General features: G+C 40.9%; 1 protein-coding gene across 1 annotated transcript in view; it reads left to right on the top strand.

The window, feature by feature from the left end:
* Positions 1-25,555, top strand: part of PLXNB1 (plexin B1) — a 132,373-nt gene that overhangs the window by 36,159 nt on the left and 70,659 nt on the right. The window contains exon 2 of the mRNA XM_072420707.1: positions 23,780-23,837. The gene's annotated coding sequence lies outside the window, so the exon portion shown is untranslated. The remainder of the gene's footprint in view (positions 1-23,779; positions 23,838-25,555) is intronic.

Below are 25,555 nucleotides of genomic sequence, written 5' to 3'. Positions count from 1 at the left end.
AAGCTGTTCTTGCAAGCATTCCAAGCATTAATGAGAATGTTTGGAAGTTGATACAGCTCAACACAACCTTCCTGCTTGGAAATCACATAAATATCCAACCGCTAATATCCACTAGGTGAATAGAAATTCACCATGACTCTGTCTAGTTGAAGTGACAGGTGTACTTAAAAATTGCCTTTCAAGTTAGGCAAACAATACCCCAAGGAAAGACACCCTTTCTCCATCGCCGGGAGCAGCCATCCATTACATCAGTGGTGTGTACTTTGCCGGTAACAAATTGACCCTGTGAAGATAGGGGGGCACGTTTAAACAGCTGCTTCCATCAGGAATACAAATTAATAACTGTCCTAAAATACTCGCTGAATGGGAGCAGTTGGATAGAGCTGGCTGAAACGTCAGGGAATATCGCAGGTGACGGACAGTTTAATTAAGCGCAGTACGTTTGGTTTTACAGTGAGAAGGAACAAAATAGGAGATGGGCGGAACGGGGGAACTGTTTATAATTCTCAGCTACAAGATATTTGTTTTTTGATCATTAAACCTTTATTATTTTCTAAATCTGAATATTAGGAAGATATAAAAAAGGCACAAGGTAATGCATGTTGATTAAAAATTATTGCATTTAATTTTAATTTAATTTAAAAGGTAACTATTATAAGTTCCTGATTTTGCCTGGGAGGAAGGGACAGTACTAAGAACTAATCAACCTGCATTGGAGCTGGCAATAACGACAGGATGAGAAATCAGAGTGGGCAGCGGGATAACCTCATCATTGGTCTTCTGCTCTGTCTTTGTCTAGCCACAGGCTAGGGGCGAGGCAGTGACTTAGCTGTATTGTTCAGGTCATAAGCCTGGCTGTGCTATGTAAATCTCCAAAATGAATAGACAAAACTGCAAATCCTTTGGCAGGAAAAACAGTCACCAAATATGTATTTTACAGTATGTTACAGTATGATACTAGTATTAGCTGTTGTGGTACTGTACTGTGGTAATGTGCATTACACACTTTGCTGTGATGCGGTGCCACATGGCACCCCACAGCCTCTTCCGACAACCCCTGCAATTCGGTACAGTGCGATGTATCCTTCTATGCACTGTGGTACTAAAATACATTTTCTTTTTTCTTCTTTTTTTTTTTTTGTTGGGTGGCCTTGGTGTATTAGGTACACCCTTCAAATAAATAGAATTCCTTAATGCAACACGCTTTACCAGTGGCATATCACACATTTATGCGTATGCAGTAATGCAGCTCAATAATGTGAACTGGCCCTAAATTGAGAGAACCCGTCCACATGAGCCTTCACAGGCAGTATTTTTATTACACTGTGCAATTTGATATTTAATACAATCAAAAATGATATTTGCAATTCACTAAATGGAGCGTCCGAATCTACTGCATGCACATCAGATTATCGATTTTCTGTGGTGTATTATATTTAAAAGTCAGTTAAGATAACTGCGTTTTTAAAAGGATACTTTAAATATCAATGGCTCCTGGCTGGTGTTAAAGTGGACCTTTTGGTAAGCTTACAAGTCTGCATGAATACATTTCTGATACAATAATATACAGCAATGGTATCATATTTCCAAAAAAAAAAGTTTTATCATTAGAAAGCAGTCTGGTGACTTTGGTTAGGCCAAGGAGGTTTCATCAGTCAGTTGCAGTCTGCGGAAAGCATTTCCTTAATCTCCTATCACTCTAATACTGTAAATTTGTAGCGGGGTCAGGATCTTTAACCCCATGGTAAAATGCTGCTGCATAGGCTGACCTATTTCAGACATTTGATTGAGCAAAGTACTAGGGATATTTCCTTTCATAACCAGATGAAAAGTTATCATGCTAATGATGTTCAAAAGACTAGAGTTCCATTCCCTAGTTGGATAGTAGACTGCATAACATTCATGCAATTATTTTCAGTTGTCACTCAACTCCCTAAGAGGGCATTTCCCTCACTTGTGTTTTTGGCGCATGAAATAATGGGAAATCTTCCAACTGGAACACAGCCAGTCATACTTTAAAGCTTGAAATATTGAAATTAAATATAAATCCCTCTCCTAGCCCCATCTAACTTTATCCTGTCATTGAAAAATGACCAAAAATCTAAATGCTTTGTTTCCTTTATCCACCTACAGCCACAGTTCCATTCCCAAGTCTTCACCAATCCCCTGTTCACAAAAGGTAGAGTTCTATTTTGGGTATCCATGTCACTTTCTATTGGCTGTCCATTTGGCAGATTCATTTTGGGATCCAGAAGAGGGGACAACCATAGGGTACGGGAAGTGACCAATGCAGGTACCCCAGGAATTGTCTGTAATTGGGCTTTACATTCTGTAGCATATGAAAACATAAGGTCTGCACGGCTATGCACTATTTATATATGTAGACTAAACAATTTGATGAGTAGATGACATCACACATATTAGATTATGAGCCCCTTTTGAGGGACAGTTAGTGACACAACTATGAACTTTGTACAGCGCTGCGTAATATATATATATATATATATATATATTACTGTGTAATAATAATAATATTAATAATAATGCGGCTTTAGGAATTGGAGAAGTTGCCTTCATCACATTTCTCTCGGAATTCAAAAGGAAATGCCTTTGCCAAAACTCTTATCTGAATAAGCCCTCAGTGAGAACCAGGGACAGGGTCAAGTCACAGGGGAGTAGATGGAGTATGAGAAGGAAATTGTTTACATGAGATAAACTTGATTTTTTCAGATTAGAGTAATGCTTTTCCTAAGCCCTGCCAAAGTCAGCGGGGTCATGTATGAACTGTCATTACTCCATCTTCTGCATGTTGGAAAAAGAGGTGTCAATTTTTGAATTTTTGCACCATCATCAACCCAGGGGAGGTACCAGGGTGGGGCTGAAAAGAGCAAAATTCAAAAGATGTTCCAAGCATTTTTAAAGCCCAACTCTAAAAAAATATTTTGACGCCTATTACTTATTTTATCTCTTGCCCTCTGTAAACGTCCTCACTGTTGTCCAGTAAAGGTCATTATTTTTGGTTAAATGACATCCAGTATTATTCAGCTTATTTGTGAGGCCAGAGTGTCATGGACATGCCCCCTTGGGTGCATCATCATGGTGCCCTGGGCTTACTGGAGAATATTATAGAGAACAACACTAATGAGTAGATAGTTTGTTCTCCTTAGCATTCAGGACTGTTCACAGCCAGGGAAGTAAAATTGGAGCAGACTGAAGACTTTAGAAAATAATATATGCAGGATTTTGCAAAAACAGTGGGTGCTCCATGTGGGTGTTAGACGTGCCCACTACCCTGCAGTTGGGTTTTATATGCAGGTTTATAAATAAACAGAGGGTGGTCCATGGGGGTGGTGGAAGTACCCACCATTATGCTGTTGGATTTTTATATGCAGGTTTATACATAAACAGAGGGTGGTCTATGGGGGTAGTAGAAGTACCCACCATTATGCAGTTGGATTTTTATATGCAGGTTTATACATAAACAGAGGGTGGTCTATGGGGGTAGTAGAAGTACCCACCATTATGCAGTTGGATTTTTTCTGCAGGTTTATACATAAGTGGAGGGTGCTCCATGGGGGTGGTAGAGGTAACAACTACCCTGCAGTTGGGCTTCATATGCAAAAGTCAGCCGCACCAAGATGCAAAAAAACATGAAAAAAAGTCAGAAGCTCATGGAAAAAAAAATAATTTTTAATACACTTTACTTCAGCAGACTAAATGTCATCAAGTTAGTTTACTTTGGGAAAAGAAGCCAAACTCTTTATTTTCCATATAGTGAATAGAACCTTTTTATCTTTAGCGACACACCTATTACTCTGAACTGGCAGATTTTCTTCCATTGCAGTGTCATTATTTACTGTTTTCCTTTGAGTTGACTGACACCAGAAGGATTTGAAAGTCTTCATTCAGTCCGCAAACTCAGTGAAAACGCAAGGGGGTGAATTTTCCATCTGACTTAAAATGTCAGCCTCGGTGACTTTCATCTCCTCCAAATATTGTCCTTCTCATGAAAAAAAACCCTACTGATCTCCCTCCCCACCGAGCTGGAAGAGATTGTGTATCACACAAATATGTTATTACAAAGCCCTGATCCCTGGGGCCCGGGGTGTAAACTTTCACAATGTGTAATGTGGTGGAGAGAACTGGCACAGAGACTCTTAACCCGAGAGCTTTTCACACATTTTTAAAGATTGGTGTATTGAACCATATCTATAGGATGTTGATGAGCCCCTTCCTATCTCCCTCCAACTGACCACTGGACAAAAAGAAACATTTTTGCTTACCTAAAGCTGTGGTCAATGACCCTTTGGCCTCAATGTTTTCTCATTTTCTGTTTACTTTGCTTCTTTGGTTGTCCACGTCATTGACAGCATGACATGCAGGACTCCTATTGGCTGAGCAGCGTTGGAGTCCCTTAGCAGGTCAGAAGAGGACTGTTGTCAGTGACGGATAATGGAAGAGGACTAGATGGGTAGGCATCCATGAATCAACAAAAGAAATGGCCCTGCCAAGGGGCCTGGAAGCTGGATTTGGATGAGTATTACTTGCTTCCCAGAGGAGGTTGAGGGATCGGGGGGACGTGAGCAGGTGCTAGTTTTTGCCCTGTTGAAGAAAAATAGTTAAATATCTTACTGATGAGTGAAGTCAAATCTTTATGCAAAAATAAAAAATTACGGGCTTGGGTTTTGTTGTTCATGTTACATGGTGTTCTTTCATCCACCAGTTGCCAGCTGCCATTCCTTAGTACGGAAATTATTGCTTGCTGCATGATAAAATCACCCATGTACACCTACAATAATACCATCTTCACTCAGCCATGATATTCTTTGGAGTCACCAAAGCTGTGTGAACACATTCAATCTAGCAAATACAACCAAAGTCATGTTACACAGACATGTTGATTGGGTAATATCAAAAAAGCAAAAATAATCAATTAAAAAACTCATCCTTAGTTACTCAAAACTCATTAATCCATTTGAAGGCAAAAATGTATAAAAAACCTGGTCCAAATTTATTGTAAAACTAAAACCATTTTTATTTTTTTTTTAAATTTTATTAGCTGGTTATATTTTGTGTATTTAGAAACCTACTCAGGCTTTCTACTGAGTCCCTAAAAGACTTACCGTTACTGTGAAGAACATTTTCCATATGTGGAGAATAAATCTCCTACTACTTTTTGGTGCAAAGGCAGGAGATGCAACCTAGGCTGCAAAGTAGTTCACAGCACGCAGGAAAGAGGAAGGAGAAGGGGGGTATTTGGTTGCAATGTGGCCTGTTAATCTCAGGTGATAATGGACCTTCTACTGCCAATGCCTGACAGTCCCATAAACCTGCATGTTCATGTTGTCCATATACACTGAGAAGAAAAAGGAGAAGCAGACACAACTTTTGCCATTAGCCCATCCAGCTGGGAATTGAATGGTACAACTCTTACTGTAAGGAACATTTTCTAAACAGTTTGTGGAGGTTAAACCTCTTTTCCCGCAGGTTTTCAGTGCCTTTTGTCTTTTTCAGTAATAGGAAGATATTCTGTGATAGTCCCATAAGAGTTAATGTTCTGGTTTACTGTCTACTGCTGTATACATGACCAGAAGGTGCCAATCATCCACACCCACCCAAGAAAGAAGCCTGGTTTTGTTTTATTCCAGGACACATCTATGTGGCATTTTATTTTAGTATGTGAGGACCCTTGTTCTTCTTTTGCCTCTCCTTCTCCTTATGACTCTCAACTCATTAGGGCCATTAACTGTGAGGATTATTTTCTGGTGTGCCACTTACAAAAGTGCTTTGTACCCAGCGATGGGAGGCCCCTGCTGCTTGAGGTCTGCCTTCACTCATTTTACTGAGGGCTTAATGCGGACCAGGGGCAGGACGGGGTATAATTGTGTATTTATTCTCTCTCTGGGGAGCATATGGAAACTGACACATTTCTGAATAATTACACTGATATGATGGGTGCACTCTACAAATGCATCATGTTCTGAGAATGAATGGAAGACGTCTGTCCACACGCGCTGAGCCGCCGACCAAGGTGACTTTCATGTTCTTAGGAATAATTGCCAAGGATGTGCTGAGCAGCTACTGGTGAATTTCGTATCACTTGCTTAAATCATATGCCTGCCTTTAAAAGATATCCATACATCAATAAAAGTGAAATATGAGAATATTTGTGGAGTTTGGTGTACCTTTGCATTAATAATGATGTTACATTTATTCTAGAATATTTATTTTTGAAGTTGAAACTCCAGCCAAAAACTCCAGCCCAAGTCCATTCCACCATTCCCCAACTTACTAACATCCCTATCTAATGATTTTTTTTGTGTGTCAAATTTACCTAAAAACTCTGTTCTCCTTAGTGGTCCATCCAATGGCCAATTGTGCCATTTCTGAAGGCTATAGGACTAGTGGTAGGTCCTCCCAAAAACCAATTGGCATTGTCACCATCACTATAAAAGGACCACTGCAGACCCACACTACGGAACAGAAGAAAGTTGACCTGCAACCCAGCGTGTCACATAGGTGGAGCTATGAAATACAGTATGAGCCTGATTTAAGTGGGAGACCATCAAGATCCTTGTACTTCTGGAATTGTACCCAATGCACCTCCTAGAAGTCTGCACATGCCTGCAGATAGCCAACCACAGTCTTTGTGCATGAGATTGATCCACATTTGGGTCCAGCTATTCTGATATCAGGGTGAAAATCTTGTGGTCTCATAGTGGAAAGTTCTCCCTCACTTTGTTCCAGCACTGCAGCCTCCATTGGTATCCTCAGAATTTGGCATATCTGTGTCCCCTGCCATGTAACATTCTGATGTAGAAGTTGCATGATTGTGTCCTATGATGGTGGAACCAATGGTGTCCTAGTGGCATCCCACGCTAATAGAATTGGGGTACAGCCCTGGAATGGAGGGGAGTTTGGACACACAGGCCATCAGGTTGGTAAGAATAATCCCTCTTCTTTGATTTTAAAACAAGGTGCATTTTTCTGGGTGCCCAAAGGCTTGTAATGAGGCAAAAGGAGAACCTAGCCCAGTTGTCCAGAAATAGTTACTTTGGGCAACTGCTCCATTTTTTTTTGACCAGCCTGTAAATCAGCTTTACATCTGGGATCTTTTCCAAACCTTAATAAATTGGTAAATAATTAATATAACAAATCAAAATAAGAAATTAAAGGATATATTTACACAATTATGATGCCCCCTGAGGAGCAAGTCCCAAGGTATATACCCAGTTGGCCCACATGTTCCGCCTATTCTGTAAGCTGACCTGGTGCCTGTTCACGTCTCTTCTTTTTTTTCTAGTGCCAAGGTGCATCTCCAACACACACCTCTCCGTTATTGTGTCACACGTGCGACTGTCTTCTGGGATTTGTCTCCCAGAAGACAGTCGCAGACAATTGCTCGGCTTCCCCGCTGGCTGAACAGATTGCTTGTTTGCCGAGATAATAAGGGCTCAGGTGGCAGGAGAGAGCAAAGACGCAGCCAGCTCCAAGATTTTCTCAATTCGGTGCTATAAAAGAGAATGGAGTGGTAGGGCAGGGTTACTCTTCATTGTGCTGTGTTATTTAACCCCTTTCCCACCGCTGCTGACACTTACATGAATTTGATGGATTTATTAAATGGTTCTTTTTTATTCCCCGCTTCCTTTGGAAGACAATTAGGCTGCCTGAAATAGGCACAAGGTTGCTAGGCAAACTCACATTTCAGAGGCATTTGTAACAACGCCAAGGTGGAAGGGCAGCAGTGTTTTTCACAGTTTGATCAGACAACTAGCAAATATTGTATATGCTTTGTGTGTTTCTTCCATATTTGTGCAGTAATTCAGTGTAAAACTTTGCCTTTGTACAGGAGCTGCTTGTAAATAATATTAATAAACAGTATTTATGTAGCGCCAACATATTATGCAGCGCTGTACATAGGGGGACCGGTCATTGCTGCTTCATTTCCTTGTACAGGGTGACTGGTCTTGTATCCGCCCCCTTTCCTTGTAGTCCATTGCAGGCAGCGTGCAGTGGGTATAATAAGATATTGTTATAATTTATAGCAGGGATTTTCTGGGACCTAAAAAAGACTTTAAATGGCCCTTCGGTGGTGAAAAGTTTAGAATGGCTGCAGTATAGTAGTATAGTATTCCCTAATATAGTTCCTCCTCTGGTATCTAGATAAAAGGGGTAAAAATTACAGGCAGTAATTAGGCATTAAAAATAAAGGAGAAGGCTATGATGCCAAGGATTCAACTTTTCTTGAAATGGTCATTTTCTATTAAGTTCAAAAGCACATTGCACGCAAATGGAAAATAATTTATGGAATGTTAACACCCTGCAAGTAAGCAGCTTTGCAGGAATTTCCTGTATTAGGACCAGTCACTGCTGATCTCCCTTCTTATACTGGCTGACTGGTCTTGTATCCGCCCCCCCGTATCTTCCTATAGGCAGCCTATAGTGGATGGGTCTGTTAGATCCCTCCCATAGCTTTGCTGACTGCTCAAGATAAGTACAGCACAGTGATTATTTCCACTACTAACTTACAAAATAACTGCTGGGTTTGCAAGGTCAATGGATTTAATTTGTGGCTGTTTTTTTTCATTATTTTTAAATTACAGTTGTTTTGCCTGGAGTTCAGCTTTTTACAAACAATAGAAACCTGAAATCTTGCCGCCGTCGGGTTTTTGCTCTTTCCTTTGCACTGTCTTTTCAAAAATCCAGACAGAGCATTGACGTGGAAGTTAACATATGCACCTGTCATCTCTTCCTGACACTGAATGGCGTTTTCTCTCCATGTTTCACTTTTCAGAAAACAAGGCTGTCATTAAACTGATGGATGAAAGGCGCAATAGTCTTACCTCAGTCCATTAAAACAGAATGGTGTGCTATTGCAATCATCGCAGGCATGCCGCAACTAAATAGGAAAAACGTAAATGTGTAATATAAAATGCAAATCAATGCAGATTTTTTTGCATCGGCAGAGGAGGAACATATAAATCGCTGTTTTTATACTTCTGTGGGGAAGGTTTATTGGTTGCTGTGTTGGTGCTGAGGATGCAGAGATGAGTCTGTGATATACATAACTTGAATCTGCTTTGTAGATACAATGAGTAGCTCATAGGGAGAACTTGGAAGGATGATCGACAATGACATTAACTCTGACATTAAATAAACCTGATTAAAACATTTAGATTTCTTTCATAATAAAAAAGAGGTTGCAGATTGCATACACATTCTAGAATATTCAACCCCATCCCTACTTATAAGTCAATATTCTCCCCAGAATGCTGGGTGGGAGGAAGTTGTAGGCGGGTGGCAGACCTAGTATTGTGACCCAATTCTTCAGTAACCACCCAAAAACAGCTGGGGGGTATTGAAAATTGCTGGGTGGTGCGCCTGGCTAAAAGGAGCTGGGGAGAACACTGTAGGTTAAGTAAGGGCCAGATTTAGGTTTATAGGTAAGCTATAATGGTTCAAATAAATCTTTAATTTATATCCCCTGAATGCCAGCATTATTCTTGTTCAGAATATGCTTTCTGGACTAAAATCTGTCCTTCAACACCCCTGAATCATGTAAATCAATGTATATTCTAGTGTTGGTATGTAGCTAATGGCTTTGCTTACAAACGCTTGACACTCTTTTGCCCCCCTTCCTGCTGCAGTTCCTTACCTACCAAGTTCTAACTACCAAGTTCTAACTACCAAGTTAGAACATACAGCCTATTCAGTTGGGAAGGGGAGAAAAAAGAAAATGCCATTGTCCGCATCCTAAACAAGAGTCACTTATTTGGAGCTCAAGGGCAGCTTTTTTTAATGATTGATAGAGTTTTTTATTCTATTATTGCTGTAGATTGTAACGTTAGAAATATGTTCATCCAGACTTGTAAAGTTATCAATAGGTTACTTTAGGGGTAATTTTTGTGGAACCCTAGACAACCCGGAAAATTTTTCATTGGCATCTAAATTTGCACTCAAATATTCCAAGGGGGTACTTTTTCCATTTCTCTTCTTTTCTGCAGTGAGTGAAGCCAATGTGTAAAATTTTAGGCAGATGTAATGCAGCAAGGTAATTTACATGTGGCACGTAGCCTCCTGCAGCTAGTGGCAGCTGTCACGCTCGGCAGGGCTCAGGCTGCAGATGTGACCTATCCCATTATAGGTTGGCATTATGGTATGTTGCTGCACAGGGTGATACATTGTGTCTGCAGAATGACTGTGCTATGATAAAGTCACATACCAGGAGTATCGCCTGTGCCAATGCCAATGTCTGAGGTGGTATTACTTACCGAAAAGCAGTTTGTGCATCTTCTAAAAGGCAACGCTGTGATCCTCTAGCAGGGTTCCTTGTCAGTTCTTAAAGCCAAGCTGCAGGCACGTAGTAAAAACATAAATGATATACATTTATCTCCATGAGGATCTGCAGTTTTCTTCTGTCAATCCTTTGATCCATAGTAAAAGAGCATGCTGCACTCCATACAGTTCTAGACCCGGTACATAATAAGTGCTGGCTTTTAGTGGTTGGAGGCATCATCCATATATCCATAAACGTCACCAGTACATCAAAGATGCTCCATATGAACCTTCATTTCATCAGACATGGAAGCCTATATTTCTAAATTAGGGTTATATAGAGCAGAAGACATTCTTATAAAAGAAGACATTGTGTATTTCAAGAATCAAGTATTCCCCATTAAGGCCTGACCATATAGAGAGAAAGGAACAGTTAGACAATCTTTCTGCTTTGCCTACATTGGGAAGATCCGCCATTGCATCCTCCAAAAAGGACACGAAAAGCAATTAAAAACCTATGTAGTATTGTGGGGACGTTCCTGCATGTGGTCTTGCTGGAGAGATTACCGTCACTTCCTATCCTGGTGATGGGTTTCATTAAGACAAGAAGTGGGGAAAGTGTAAAATTCCTTCCATTTTAGTTCTTGCTGAATGTATACAATTTGGAGTAATTTTCATTTACCTCTTGTCCTAAAAATGCAAAAAGTCTCCCAAAGTGAAATGAATTGCCCTTTTTTGCTATATACAGGCACTAGATCACTGTTGCTTTAAAGGATCATTAGTGATATTTTTCCAGTGCCATTAGAATAAATTAGTGCATTACAGATATTTCATTCTATGTAGAGGGCCAAGGCGGGAAAGATCACAGATGTTCATCTTGGTTGATGAAAATTTGGCATTTGTACATGACAACTTAGTACAGTTGTCACAGGAACAGATGTCCCCATTGGAAGATTTTCCCTTATCTCTTGTTCTGCTGACATCTTTAAAGTATTGGATTTACCCTTAAGGCCAGTGGTGCAATTAGAGGGGTGACTTTACCCAATGGGTTGACACAAACAGCAATAAAAACGCAACCAGAGGTCCAACCCAGCCATTCTCAACCAAGGATCCTCTAAAGGTTGCTAGGAAATCTTCAAACAGTGGCTAATTGATCTCCCATTTGATGATGTCGGCATAGTTTTGGGGCCAACACCACTTGGTAGAGCCATCTGCATGACTTTAATGATCTTTTTACGCGTCCATAAAGGTGGTATTCTAGCCATCACTTTAGGTGGCATTCTTTCTACTGGCCACCAATTTTTCCATTTATCTCCCCAAAAATTGGTTTTGATATGGGTTTCCCATGACTGAATTTTTTTTAAGGGTTCCCCAGGGGTGAAAAGGTTATGAGAGGCTTCTAAAACCCTTCCCCACTCTATCCACAACTATAAAATTGTGCCTAGGGGTATGATGTAAATTTTCTAGTTTGCTTTCTGCAATCAGGCAGCTGAAAGTCTTTCAATTGAGAGATGCGGAGGGACGGTCGGGGGAAGACTTGGCATGGGTGACAGCAGAATTTACAGATGTCCTGATGGGGTGAGGAACGGTCAATGAAGCTGCAGAATTGTATATGACAAAGGGCGAGTGTTAGAGGCCTGAGATACAGACTGGGAGAGAGGATGTTCTCACTACTCACTGGGGTCCGTGCCAGCAGCTCTGCTGACCCCTCTCATGTATCTGCTTCTACTCTTTCACCTTATTTCCTCTCTGTGATGCTTGGGAATTTATTACGGTGACACAGTGTCACGCTTTAAGGGATCTGGAGAAAGTTTATAGGTTCAACTTAATAAAGGATTTATGTGTTACGAGGCACCTGCACACTTCAGAATTGTGTTCATTGCTACACATTTATACCAGCTACATGGCATGCATAGAGCAAGCCAAACCACCATAGTCGTAAAAGGAAAAGCAGAGCCTTTTTTTTTAAAACAGGACCTGCTGACATTGTAAAATGAAGCCAAAAGTAACTGTGCATGCACCATATAGTATATTGCTCCTTCCTATAGCTCTGAATCAAGCAAAGCTCATTCTCTATACTCTTTGAAAAGCTCTATCTGTGATCAAGCAAGGATCAAGTTGGACTCTTGCAAAGAGGCCGCTGCTTACACACATCCTTCTGTGCCGTATGCTGGTTGTTTTTTTTGCTCAGACCATATCTGCTTTTTAATGAAAAACAGCTGTAAAACCATGCACAACTTTTTGCACCTGCAGTGTATTCATCTGATTTAAACAAAATATGGCAATACATTTTAGAATTAAAAAAAAGTTGAAAGGAAACTTCAAATTGATGAGTTCCCCTTTAAAATAATTTGACACCTCTATCAGGAGTGAAGGATGAAAGATAAGACGATTGTTGTGCTGTAGATTACTGCTTGTTGCATTGGAATATAGGAGATGAATGTGGGTCAGCTGGATTACAAATCATTATATGAATCCTATACACGTTAGAGCAGATTAGCCCCCGTGGTTAAAGCTCCCTGTTCATGGAACATGTATGGGGTTATATATAGCTTCCTCTCAGTATGTGTATATTATTCACCGACCTTGTGAGAATAAATTCTGTAGAGGATTCTGCAGCTTTCTCAGGCTACTTTATATGTATTTGGTTCATCAGTGGGCTTTTATCAGCCAAATACATTGAAAGCTGAATTCCAAGCAGTTGTAACAAAAAAACTCAATGGCGAAATGTATCCATTAAAAAAACATGAAATGATTTATATTCAGCTACCATATGTCTTGATGGGGGCTTCTGCAATCCCCTGCACAGCAGTACTGGGAAAGGGAGGGGCAGCAGGCGATCAGAGCTTTATTGCTTTCCATGATGTGCATTTGCACAAACAGGCCAGGGAGAGGTATAGGGATTGCCTTTTTAGTGTGCTTTGGCTTGTTTATTGCTTATTCAAAAGCTGGGCTGCTCCTAGACCAGGCTGAATTTCTTAACTGAAGTGCAGTCTGCTGGTCCAGGACTTGGTTGTGCTGTCTGGTATGGGATCTGTATATCTTTTCACCTTTTTGTGTTTTCTAAAACTCCTATTTAAATATAATGTGCTTTGCCCATGCAGAGAAACATGATAGGTTCTCTTTATTGGTTTCCCTACCCAAAGCATATACCACCCCTTTACCGTTCCAGTGTTCTCCCCAGCCCGTTTTAGCTGGGCGCACCACCCAGCATTTTTCAATAACCACCTAACTGTTTTTCAATGGTTACTAAAAAGTTGGGTCACAATACAGAGGGCCACCACCCGCCTACAGCTTCTACCCACCCAGCTTTTGTTGAGAATTCTGCTGCTTCATCATAATAAGGCCACTGGTTGTGAAGAATATCTGGCATTTCCATGTAGGTGTTTATGTAACTTACAAATCTTCCATATGCCAATCCTGGTGCTTTGCTATTGACTGGGCAAAGTGCTAGCTCTTCATTTCTCCTTAGAGCACAGTGTTGTGTAGTAGCAAAGGGAAAATAAATTCATCATAAAATCCACTTTAATCTATGCATGTGCAGCTCAGAATCATCCCCAATTTATTATTATCAAACAGGACTTATATAGCGCCAACATATTACGCAGCACTGTACATTAAATAGGCAGATAAATACAGACAGTGACACAGGAGAAGGAGAGGACCCTGCCCCTAGAAACTTACAATCTAGGAGGTGGGGGAAGTAACACACAATAGGAGGGGAGAAGCTCTTGCATAGGAAATATCCCATCTAGGCCTAACCAAGAGGATGAGGATTCCAAACCAGGAAGTAGATTGGAAGAAGTGCATGAGAAGCACCTGTGTTGAAGTAGAACATTGACAGTGTGGCCCTGGAAGGGTCATTTTGATAGGTAAGTCTGCCATGATATGCACATAGGCTGCACAATATGGCAAAATGCTCAATGGGAACCAGTTTTTTTGTTTTAGTTTTTTTTCTTCTTTAAAGCATCTGACATTCTTTATCTGCTTGCAGACTTATTGTTCATAAACCTGGGTCCCTGAGTGTCCAATCCATCAAGTCAAAGCACTCGTTAGTCACAAAGCTCTATGTCCTCCCAGGCAACTGTTGGGAATTTTGCTAGAAATGCAGCCATTGGAGTACACTGAACAAACATGATATGAGTTAGTCATTAAATGTCAGCAACATAATCAACAGTTTCAGGTTGCAATTGGAATGTGACTGCTGCGTCATTGTTACCATGAAGCTGTAATCATAATTGGCTTCATCATTAAATCGGCAGACACCTCAGGGCCTGCATTTGGGAATCCAGGTTTACCCGCTCCATCTGTTCATTGTTACCGTGTCTGCTGTTAATTTCATGTGGAAGGTAATTTTTTGCTCAAGGTATGAAGACTTGACCTTCAGATGTCCGGACTATTCTGCAGATTAGGAAATTTATTTCCCGATTCTGCTGCTATGGAACTGTGTAAAAATACACCAGATAAATATATGAGGTAAAACATTAATTTGCACTGCATATGCTACTTATGTCTAGTGGTTTATAGGGAACAGAAAAATATTCACATCAGTCCCTGGACCCAGAAACCTTTGGAAAGGCAAAGGGAACATCTAAATGCTATGCAAATATTGTAATTTAATTTAATGGAATGGAACACAGGATGACGGTTCTACAAATGCAGTCCTGTTTGCCCCTATACTGATAAACACATCTTCAAAAGTTTCTGGACACCCAACATTAAAATATAGGCAATCATATGTACACCCCCTCCAAATTACTATTAATTTTAGATGTTTCTATTGAAGGGAGTTAATGCTTTATAATTTATACAAAAAAATGTAAGCGCCCCTGGTTTGTGATACTACCCCACAAAATACATTTTGAACTTCCTATATTGTGGCAACCATTTAGAAAGACCCCTTTCTGTCCAAGTATGACTGTTCTACATTGCAGCTCCATTATGACATTGTTTGATGGCCTACATGAAGCCTTGGCATTAACCCAACTGAACCCAACTCAACTCCAATTGGGGGTCAGGTCTTCTCATCCAACATCAGTAGACTAAATGGGTACAAATTGTGGCAGACACTTGTTGAAAACTTTCTCCAAAGAGTGGAGGCTCTTGTAAGTATAATAATAGGGCCAACTCCATATTAATTCTGCTTTGGAAGTCCAAGAAGTCCATGTAGGTTTAATGGTCATATAGGGCTCTCCAAAACTGGAGAAGATAGATTGTCACGAGAGAACCTAGGTGAACGAGCAATGGAATACATTTACTATTAGTTGGCAAATGTTTTCAATTCTGGATCAGATATATTCCAAGTTTGCCAGATCACTCAAGTTCTCCCATGAGCTCCCTTTAAAGCTCTCCAAGTTTCTAGAGCCTTGGAGAGCTTTAATAAATCAAACCCATAGTGTTCAAATGACTCTGCCTGTTTATTAGGTCAAAGAACCATGTGAGAAGCACTGCGAAACAGGAAAACAGGAAAAAAATCAGTTAGGCAAATATGGTTGCCCTCATGTACATAGAGAATCCTCAATATTACAAGGGAAAAAGGTTTTCAAGCATTAACATATACTGATTATGGTTTATTTACAACAAGTGATCCCTGTTACTTACTTATCTAAAAAAAAGTGATTGAAAAGGTCATACGCCCCCTTTAAATTGCACCGATTTCAGTCTGTGACCTAATGCCGTTTTCCAGCTCTGCGCTTTGATAATTTAGCCAAGCAAAAGCAAAGAAAATTAGGAATGAAAAATAAACAGCTGTGTGTTTGTCCACGGTTATTTCCATACCTGCTGTCTCACCCCTTCCCACACCTCCGTGTCACGCAGGCTGTCCTAAATGAGGCTTTTCTTCTGCGGCGAGCTAGCTCGCTTGCCGCCAGGGCACGGTGGAAAGAGCCCACCCCGCTGTGGTCTGGTGATGTAGCCATTCTGGAGGGGGGAACGGCAAAGACCTCTGTGTACTTTGGCTCAGGATGTGGCAGTGCCCGTCTTAGTAATTTCTCATCACACTGAGGGCCCTGTGTATACAGGACACACTGACACTGAGAACGACCCCGTTCTAGCTGAACGCGCTGTCTGTTTGCTCGTCGCCTCTTTCCCATTGAACTGCTTCCTGCCCAGGTACACAAAGGCTTCTCAAACCGGGCAGTAAGGCCAATATCACACGTCACATGTGCCAGTAATTAGCACCTCCGTGTGCAGCTCGGCTCTGATCACATTACAGAGGGTCAGGGTTCCTCTGATTCTCAGGGTAAAAGGGAATTTGTCACCATATCTAGAAAGAACCCAAGCTGACCACACAAGCTACAACTTGATCCAATTCCCTTTTAGTCTTCATAGGGCCTAGAAATTAAAAGAATTGCTTAGAAAGATATTTGAACTTCATAGTTCAGTATTCTCCCCTGACTTTTTTTAAGCTCAGTAGGATGAAGCTGGAGGTGGGTGGCTGTCCCTGCATTGTGACCCAACTTTTCAGTACCCATTCAAAAACACCCAGGTGGTTACTGAAAAGTGCTGGGTGGTGCGCCCTGCTAAAAGGGGCTGGGGGAAACACTGTACTAATAGTTTTGGATTGAATGGAGAAAGATTAAACCCCATGTCCCTGCTTGGGAAATATACTTCTTCACTGTTCATCACCACTGTTTTATCACCACTTAGCACTTTTTAGTAACCACCTGCTTGTTTTTGGGTGGTTACTGAAGTTAGGTCACAATACAGGGGCCACCACCCGCCTACAGCTTCTTCCCACCCACCCTAAAAATTTTTGGGGGAGAACACTGCTCGTTATATCTGTGAATTTCCATCATTTTGTAGTGATTCCTTTTCACAGTTTTGTGGGGCAGTAAATAAGCGTTTATATTAAGAGTTTCCCCAGCAGGACACAGACAGATAAGAAAAAAGTGATGGGATTTTACTCTTCCTAAGGTGTCTAAAAGTATAAAAAAAAGTATTAATCCAAATATCTCCAGGAGCTTGCCGGGGAATTTGTGAGATTTTGGTGGCATATTGGTGCAGCAGGGAAGGTAAATACTACATGCTTACAGTGCATACTACAAAACATTCATCCCTAATGTCCCAAACCCGGAGGGACTGTCTGTCTTTTAGAATCAAGTGTCTCTGTCCCTCTTTCCTCTTGAGTTGTTCCTTTTTGGGTGAATCTATTCACCCAGCCTTGAAATCAGCCTTTCTCTACCTGAATAACTTGGGGTAACTTTCAGGTCTTCAGTGGACCCTTGCTATATTTTACTATATCCATAGCTCACAGTATATTAGTGTGGTGGTCAGTGGGAAGAATGCCTCTTACAGTGCTGGCTATTAGGGAGAATGTCACCGTTACAGATCGCCAAAAAGGTCATTGCTGTCAGTTAAACTGCTCATTGCGCAAGGGATCCCTAGCAACTTCTGGAGGGACCCTGGTTAAGAAACACTGATATATAGTGTGTGGCCTGCTTAATATATAGCAACCCATTAGATATATCCTTAACTGATCTGAACCAATGAACTGATTTCCACAATATTAAACTTTAAATTGTATTTATAAAATTACCAACATATAACCAATCGTTTTTCACCTATCCATTTTTTATGGTCTGCAGAATAGGGGTAAGGCATGGGGCCTATACCAAAAAGTATGGAATTCTGTTAATAGAAGATACAATGATTCCTGCAGAGGCCCATTAATGACTGGTCTTCTTTAAGTCCAGTTACAAGGATCATTTTCTCCCGTGACATTCTGTTCTGTGTTTCGGTGTTGTTAGCATCTTTGGCACAGAAAATGTTAACCATGAAATTCTATCCTGGATTTCAGGAGCTGCGACTCATCCTTTTGGGACCGGCTGCCTCAGCCAAGAGGGTATCGAGTGCTGCACATTACAAGGGTGTCTGGAGCAGTCATAGGCTGCAGCAGCTTGGCACGGATCCACTTCACACCCCTCCCAGCAAACTTATTTTTGTCCTCGCTCTGAGTTCACTCTAAAAGTCCAAAAAAACCTCCAGAGAAAATAAATGATGGTCGGAATGTGAGAGGCGAGTTCACGGTGTAAGAACTGCGAAATCTCTTGTGGGAAGTGGAAAAGAATTGACACTTTTAGATAAGAGAGTGCTTGAGATCACTACCCAGCAGAAAAGAGGGCGAGATGCAGGGGGATAGCTTAAAGCAGTACTCCGGGCAAACAGCGACAGGTGTAACATGGATATGGACGCTGGTGTACTTGCCAAAGGGTTTGTGTTTCTGCATTTCCAGTTCTGAGATTTACACAGCAGGGCGAGAAACCTGATATGTTTTGCTGTAGTTAAGCAGCAGTTATAGATTTTGCCCCTCCCAATGCCTGTGAATGGACAGTGAAAGGAGAAGAAGCAGACTGATCTCCCTGTTACTCTGCTTCATTTTTCCAATTAGCAGTGCAACACTCCTGACTGGTCAATCCATTGGGTTGCTTCTTCTTTTCCCAGTCTAGGCTTTGCTCTGCAAGGGCCGGGTTCTATGTTAGATACTTCTGCTGGCATTTAAAGCGATACATTTATTTTGTGTATATCTGGAGTTCAGCCTAAAGCCCCAATACACAAAAAGTTACAACATAACTAGTAGCTTAGGGAATGTACTTTCCAATGAGTATCCAGTCACAAGCAAGCCACTCTAAAAACATTGGATTTTCCTTCCACATGTTTTTAGACCTTCATCCCATTTGCTAAGCCAAGTGAAATATTATTTTCTAGGAAATAACACTTTGCTTAGTGAACAGTCTGTATTCCTTTATCAACATTTAAGATCTGCTTATCTTGCTGCTTCCCAATGTAAAAGCAAAAAAATTAAAAAGATTTACCCTACCTTCCATTTTGGGGGAGCATGCCCAAGCAAGATGACCAAACCTTCCCCTGGATTTCTAAATAAAGCAGAGGGTCAGAGGAAAAGAAAGTAGAACTGCACTGTGCCAGGGCCACTTCTGGCAAGATTTGGGCTCCTTAGAGTTACCAGGATCCTGGGGTAACTCAACACATAGACATGTACCATTGTAAAACACTGCAAAGGAGGAAGCAGAACCTGCTTATGTAACGAGCAAGTATTGCATGCAATGAGCATATATATACCACAGTGAACATAGTTGTAAGTTACAAATACATACCTCTGCCTTTTTTTGGGGGTGTCTTGGTTTTCCTTACAAGGAATACATCATATTCCGCATCCCAGGATCCCATTAGATGAGTGTACTTGTGTGGTCACATGACATGTGCTTGAACCGCACTGGTTCTGGGGACGCTTGCTTTATGCATCTTTTCCCCTCTCTGTTTTCTTTGTTAAACTTTTGCTTTTTGTCACCGGATTAAAGGCGAGTGCTATACAAGAACAATCATTTCCTGGTCCCTAGAATAAAAGGGCAGAATCAGCCAGGCAATAAGAAGAACATAACATTTAATTTGCTTCTTTATCACAAAGGAACAGCTATCCCTTGCAGTTGTGCATTTACCTGAAAGTAATAGAAGTGATCTCGATATATCTGCCAAACAGAATTTTCATTTTGCTGAGTTACAGAAACAATGCGACTGCCTGTTTGCTGATGCCTAGGAAAGAAAAAGAAAAATAATGAGTTCAGTGTTTTGTGATGGAATAGTCAAACACTTCCATCAATACCAATTCTGATTCCAATGCACTGATCGTTGATGGATGAAATTGAGAAGTCACATGATTTGTCCCCTGTGTCTCTGATCAGTACACCTCAAGTTCTTTTTCCTTATATAAAAATCCTCCTAAAATCTGATCGGACCTGCCCACTTCTTGCACATGAAACGCCAATTGCCAATTCGTCTGCAGCATCTCCTTCTGGTGAACTTAGGTATTACATAAGGTTTTAGAGGGTCATGATAATTAAAGTGCAACGCCAGACAGACTGGCATCATGAATTCTTTAGGATATTATGCGTCCGAGGATCTAATGTTGCTTTGGCTAGTTTTTTTTTTATTCCCACACTTTTTATACAATGCAATGCCAGGAAGATCTCTATGATTCAGATGTATTGCCTTATAGTCTACTTATCTGCATATTGGATAATGGTGAAGATACCACCAGATATTGCCAGTAGAGATTTACTTTATTTTTCTAGTTTAGCAAGAAAGTCTTCAGCCAGTCCCCAGTGTATGGCTTCGTTGATGGTCAGTTAGAGCAACCTGTTTCAACCTTTTTAACATGGGGCAACCATTGAATTAATTTTCAGGTCTTAGGGAACCCCTTCTTTATTTACTATATCCACTGCTTACAGTATATTAGTATGGTGGTCAGTGGGAAGAATCCCTACTAAATTCTGGCCAGTGGAAAGAATGTCACCTATACAAATAGCCAAAATTAACATTGGTGTCGGTGGTAATTGATGTGAGAGATACAAATTGCTCATTGCCCAAGGCACCCTCAGTAACCTCTGGAGGAACAGTGGTTGAGTATAGTATAGTATAATATGTGACTTAGAGTATAGTAATAGTAAACTCTTTTTCTGAGCATTTATGCAACTGATTTGGCTTCCAGGACATTCTGAGACTTGTTGTCCCTCAAAAAGGCCAAAGGTTGTCCAAACAACTGTATTGTTTAATTACTGTCTATGAAAGCTGCCACCCTGTTACGCCCCCCCCCCCCCTCCTTTTACCTGCACACTCTTTAAATTATCCCCTGACCTTGTCCTGTCATCAATTCCTTGTCATTCTTCGCTCTGTAAATCAAACCCATTATATGTAACAACGGCAGGCCTTGGCCGCTGGCCGTCCATTTTATAATTGAACTTGGCTTATAAGATAATGAAATTACCATTTGTTAGATCTCGGGAAGTCTTGCACGCCCGGTCCCCTGCGTAATGATTCTCAGTTCTCTTTACAGATGCTGCAAGTTGATAAATTGCTCATCACTTTGATTAGGGACTAAGCCGATTTGACGTTTTTTTAAGGGAACGAGCCAATTCTGCAGGGTGGACAGCTTGGATGACGGTAATTCCAGCATAGGGTGTAAGATTAACCCCTTCCTGCAGGGGCCACTAACAGCAGTAGTGACCGGGAGAATTTAGGTCAATCAGTCAAAAATGATCATTTGTTTGGTGGTAGTAATCTGTTTCTTGCTACTAAACATACCACTGATATCAATGATCTTCAACTGATCTTTAGGTACAGACAGCTTATTTTTCTCTGTTCTAAAGACCAGGGCTCTTCTTTAGAAGACCAGGGCATGATTGTTTATAACAGACTTATTTGACTTTTTTAAACATGTGGAAACCCTTGAAATAACTTTCAGGTCGTCAGGGAACCCCCTCCCCCAATAATTACTGGCTTGGTGGCAAGTGGAAAGAACTTACCACCCTTACATGTAGCCAAAAAGGCCATTTGTGTTGGTGGTAACCAATCTGAGAGATCCGAATTGCTCATTGCCAACGGAACCCCTAGCAACTTCTGGGTGAACCATGGGGTTTCCAAAACCCTTGTATTCCTTGTACTATCCACTCAAGTAAGAGGGGCATTCATTCTACCGTCCACCATAGTAAGAGGGGCGTTCATTGTACTGTCTACCATAGTAAGAGGGGCATTCATTGTACTGTCCACCATAGTAAGAGGGGCGTTCCTTGTACTGTCTACCATAGTAAGAGGGCCATTCATTGTACCAACCACCATAGTTAGAGGGGCATTCCTTGTACTGTCCACCATAGTAAGAGGGGCTGACAAAATCAGTTCTACAGCACCCCTGTGTGGAATGTAGCCTATGAATTAATGTAGCCCTTTGAATAAAGCCTCTATACTCTAAATTTTTTAAAATAAAGTTTGGTTGACCTCCAATTGTATGGAGCCTTCATTGGTCTGGGGCCAATGCCACCTGCTAGAGGTTGTTTCCAATGGAGAAATTCTCACCACCATGGTAAGAGGGGCATTCCATGTACTGTCTACCATTATAAGAGGAACATTCTGGACACTCACCCAATTTTTAGTTTTAGCAGTTTTTCAAAAGTTGGACACCAAAAGCTGTTTGGCATTCTGACCACCATGGTATGAGGGGCATTCTTTTTAAATCTACTATGGCATAGAGGATTCTGGACACTGACCCAATTATTTGCTTTTAGCAGGGGTTCCCCCAGGAGCTACAAATTACTTCAAAGATTAATTTTGGGTATAAAGCGTCAAGAGAGGTTACTATAGGCAAAAACATCTAAATAAATTGGCAAAATCAATTCTACAACAGCTCTGTTTATATATTAAAATTATTAAAATTGAACTAGCATGACATCTTGGGACCAATGCTGTTCATGTATCTGCAATGCATGCTTGTCAAATGTCAAGTTCCTATTGGTATGTTCAACTCAAATACTTGGAAATTGGGCCTTTATTTTTAGGAATGCAGAGGCTCAGTCAGCTGCTTGGATCATTAGGTGGCCTGGAATGCAAATGTAGTCACTAATCGTACTTTTTGCATAACACTAGAACTTATTAAAGTGATACGCTCAGTGAACCTTGGGATCTACATTATAAAAGTTCTATAGCCTTTGCTTAGCATTTTCAGAAGCCTTCATAATTATTTCATGACAGCTTTCCTTTAAACCTATTGCAGTAAACCTAAATTTGTTCCTAACTTGACAGATCTACATATTTGAAGAGATTTTAAAGTTTAATCCCCAAATTACCATCATATTGTTATGTACAGTGCATGGTGTGTTCTGCTATAAGGTCCCTAAGAGGATCAGGTTTGTAAGATATTCTCTTATATGATGCATTGAATGGTACGGTATTACCATATCTTTTCCAGAACTTTGGCTTTTTATTGTACCCCTGGAGTCATCCTGAGTTGGCTCAGCTGTTATAGTGGAATTCATTGAATTCATCCGCTCACTGTACATTGCTAACAGGCAGGCAAGTATGTTTAATTGCAGAAGGAGAATTATGTCCCTTCTGCAACAAACAACTTGCCTTTTCACAATTTGTAAGTGTGGAAGTATAGTTCTACTTCAAGTCCCTTGGCATCAGCTTCTTGCAGCACAGCAGATTTAAGGCTGGGAAAGGGGGAAATGGCACAAGGATCCAATATGTTGTCCTGCAGTGCTAATGCTGATAAAAATAGAGAAAAAACGATTAGCTTGGGAATGTGTTGCTTTTTTTAAAATGTTCATTCACCAACTATTTAGGACCTTAAGTGTTACTTCTGCATTATAGAAAAAAATTCAGCTCTCCTGCCGTGCCAGACTAAGCTGTGCTGCATGGCAGAGCTGTGTACATCTCAGGACCAGGTAAACGGAAATCTAAATCATTTGCCAGGTATAACAGACCCCTTCTGTGTATTTTGTCTGTTTGCTTGACTTCAGTTTTGAGGTTTGGCGTACTGAAGAACTATGCTCAAAGATGGGTAATTGGGAGTTATGGTGATGTGTTTTCTGCAATGGTTATATTGGTATGGTAAATACATTCATATGGCTTTGAAATATCATTTAGCATTGTTCACTTTCGTTGAGTCGCACTGTTCCATGCACTAAAATGTCACATTCTTCTTTGTGTCTTTCAGCTTAAGCACAGAACATACAAGGAAGACCAGATCTCAGGCACTTTACCAAGGACAAATGGTGAGTGTGTTTGGTTAGAAGTGTTCATTGTGCTGAGTTCTACTAACATGACTTTAAGGGCCACCGGTAACTCTGCTTCTATATCGATCTCAGAGGGATTTTCACATGTGATATATTTATATTTCAGTGTTCTTCCCAGCATCTTATAGTTGGGCCACCGGTTGTTTTTGAGTGGTTACCGAAAAGTTGGGTGACAATACAGGGTTGGCCACCCGCCTACAGTTTCTTTACACTGAGCTAAAAAAAAAATGCCTGGGTAGAACACTTCATCCAAATAAACCTTGACAGCTCGGTGTTTTTGCTGCATGCTGGGCAGTAGTGCAATATCTGGCTGTCTCCTAAATCCTATGTAGCTTTTACCCTAAACTGAAGAACTTTTGTGTTGGGGAACTTGTGCCATCATTGTCTATAATGCTCATCATACTTTCCAATTGTGAAACACACTTTTTTGTAAATGCCCTGCAGCGATGACAGGTCAAGGATCCTCCATCCCCCAAGGTTGCCATCTCTGCTGGCGACTCCTCTGATTCCCTGGTTATCCTTTTTGGCCATTGGAGGGCCACTGATGATGTAACTCCTGAAATATGTCTGCAGGATCTAGGCCTGTTCATGGTGATGCTGCAAAGACAGCTGGGCTGGGCACTGTATGCTATGTGCCAACGGTATAGGTCAAAAACAAAAAAGCCACCAGGAGCTGGGGAAAAGTAATTTTGGCAAATGAGACTTTGCATGCTGAAAACCTCCTGGTGACCTGTTTTTGTGTTTAGCTCTGCTTTGAGTTTACAGTGCTTTTCAAGTAAACCACTTAAAAATAGTTATTATTGGAACAAATGTTTTTGTTTTGTTTGTTTTCTTTTAATCTGACCATTGATTTTGGAACCATTGCTTCATGTTTTCTGGACACTTTGCTGCTCCAACCACCTCCATGGATTGGTATTGAAATCACCTTTTACCATTTAGAGTTGTTTTAAGTAAAAGAAAAGGGAAAAGGAATGCAACACCTTTCTTGGACCAGTTGCAAACAACTGCACAAGTCTATAAGCTATATTGCCTGTTACCACCTCTGCCCAGCGACTGCCAGTAGACATTGCCTAATGCAGCTTTTATTATGGTGAAACCCTTGAAATAAATTTCAGGTCTTCAGGGAACCCCTTCTATAATTTCTATATCCATAGCTCACAGTATATTAGTGTAGTGGTCACAATGTTGCCCTTGCAGATAGCCAAAAGATCAATGGTGTCACTAAAACTGTCACGACTGTCACAAAGGAACCCTGGTTGAGAACCAATGCCTTAAAGGGTCCCTGAGCTTTGCCTATACTCTGCCCCACATGAGCAAAGCTCAGGTTTTATTTTAAAGCCCCAGAACATTGAGAACAATGGCAAGGAGCCAACCAGGTCATCTCTGTTTAATCAGAATCATAGGCGGGAGGATTAGCATTTGGACTCTGAAGGTTTTATGCTCTTTCTGAAAATGTTTGCACCCTCTACACCCACCCCGTCCTCCCATTTCCAGGCTTTATTCTCTGAATTCTTGTAATCCGACAAGTAGCTCCGATGTAAAAGCCGTGGTTTGAAAAGCGCCGATATTTTATTGTATGTACCACTTTGAAAGCCTTCATGAGCACTCAAGTTATTTCATATTTTTATTCTCTGCTGTGATGTCTCGCTAGCAACAACCGCCCTGAGCTCCGTATCTCCTCTGCAGCACTCCGACTG

This window comes from Pyxicephalus adspersus, chromosome 8 (genome assembly GCF_032062135.1).
Source record: "Pyxicephalus adspersus chromosome 8, UCB_Pads_2.0, whole genome shotgun sequence".
NCBI classification, from domain to species: Eukaryota; Metazoa; Chordata; class Amphibia; order Anura; family Pyxicephalidae; genus Pyxicephalus; species Pyxicephalus adspersus.
The sequence above is the reverse complement of the archived record's forward strand: the minus strand, read 5'-3'. Positions and strand labels throughout refer to the sequence as shown.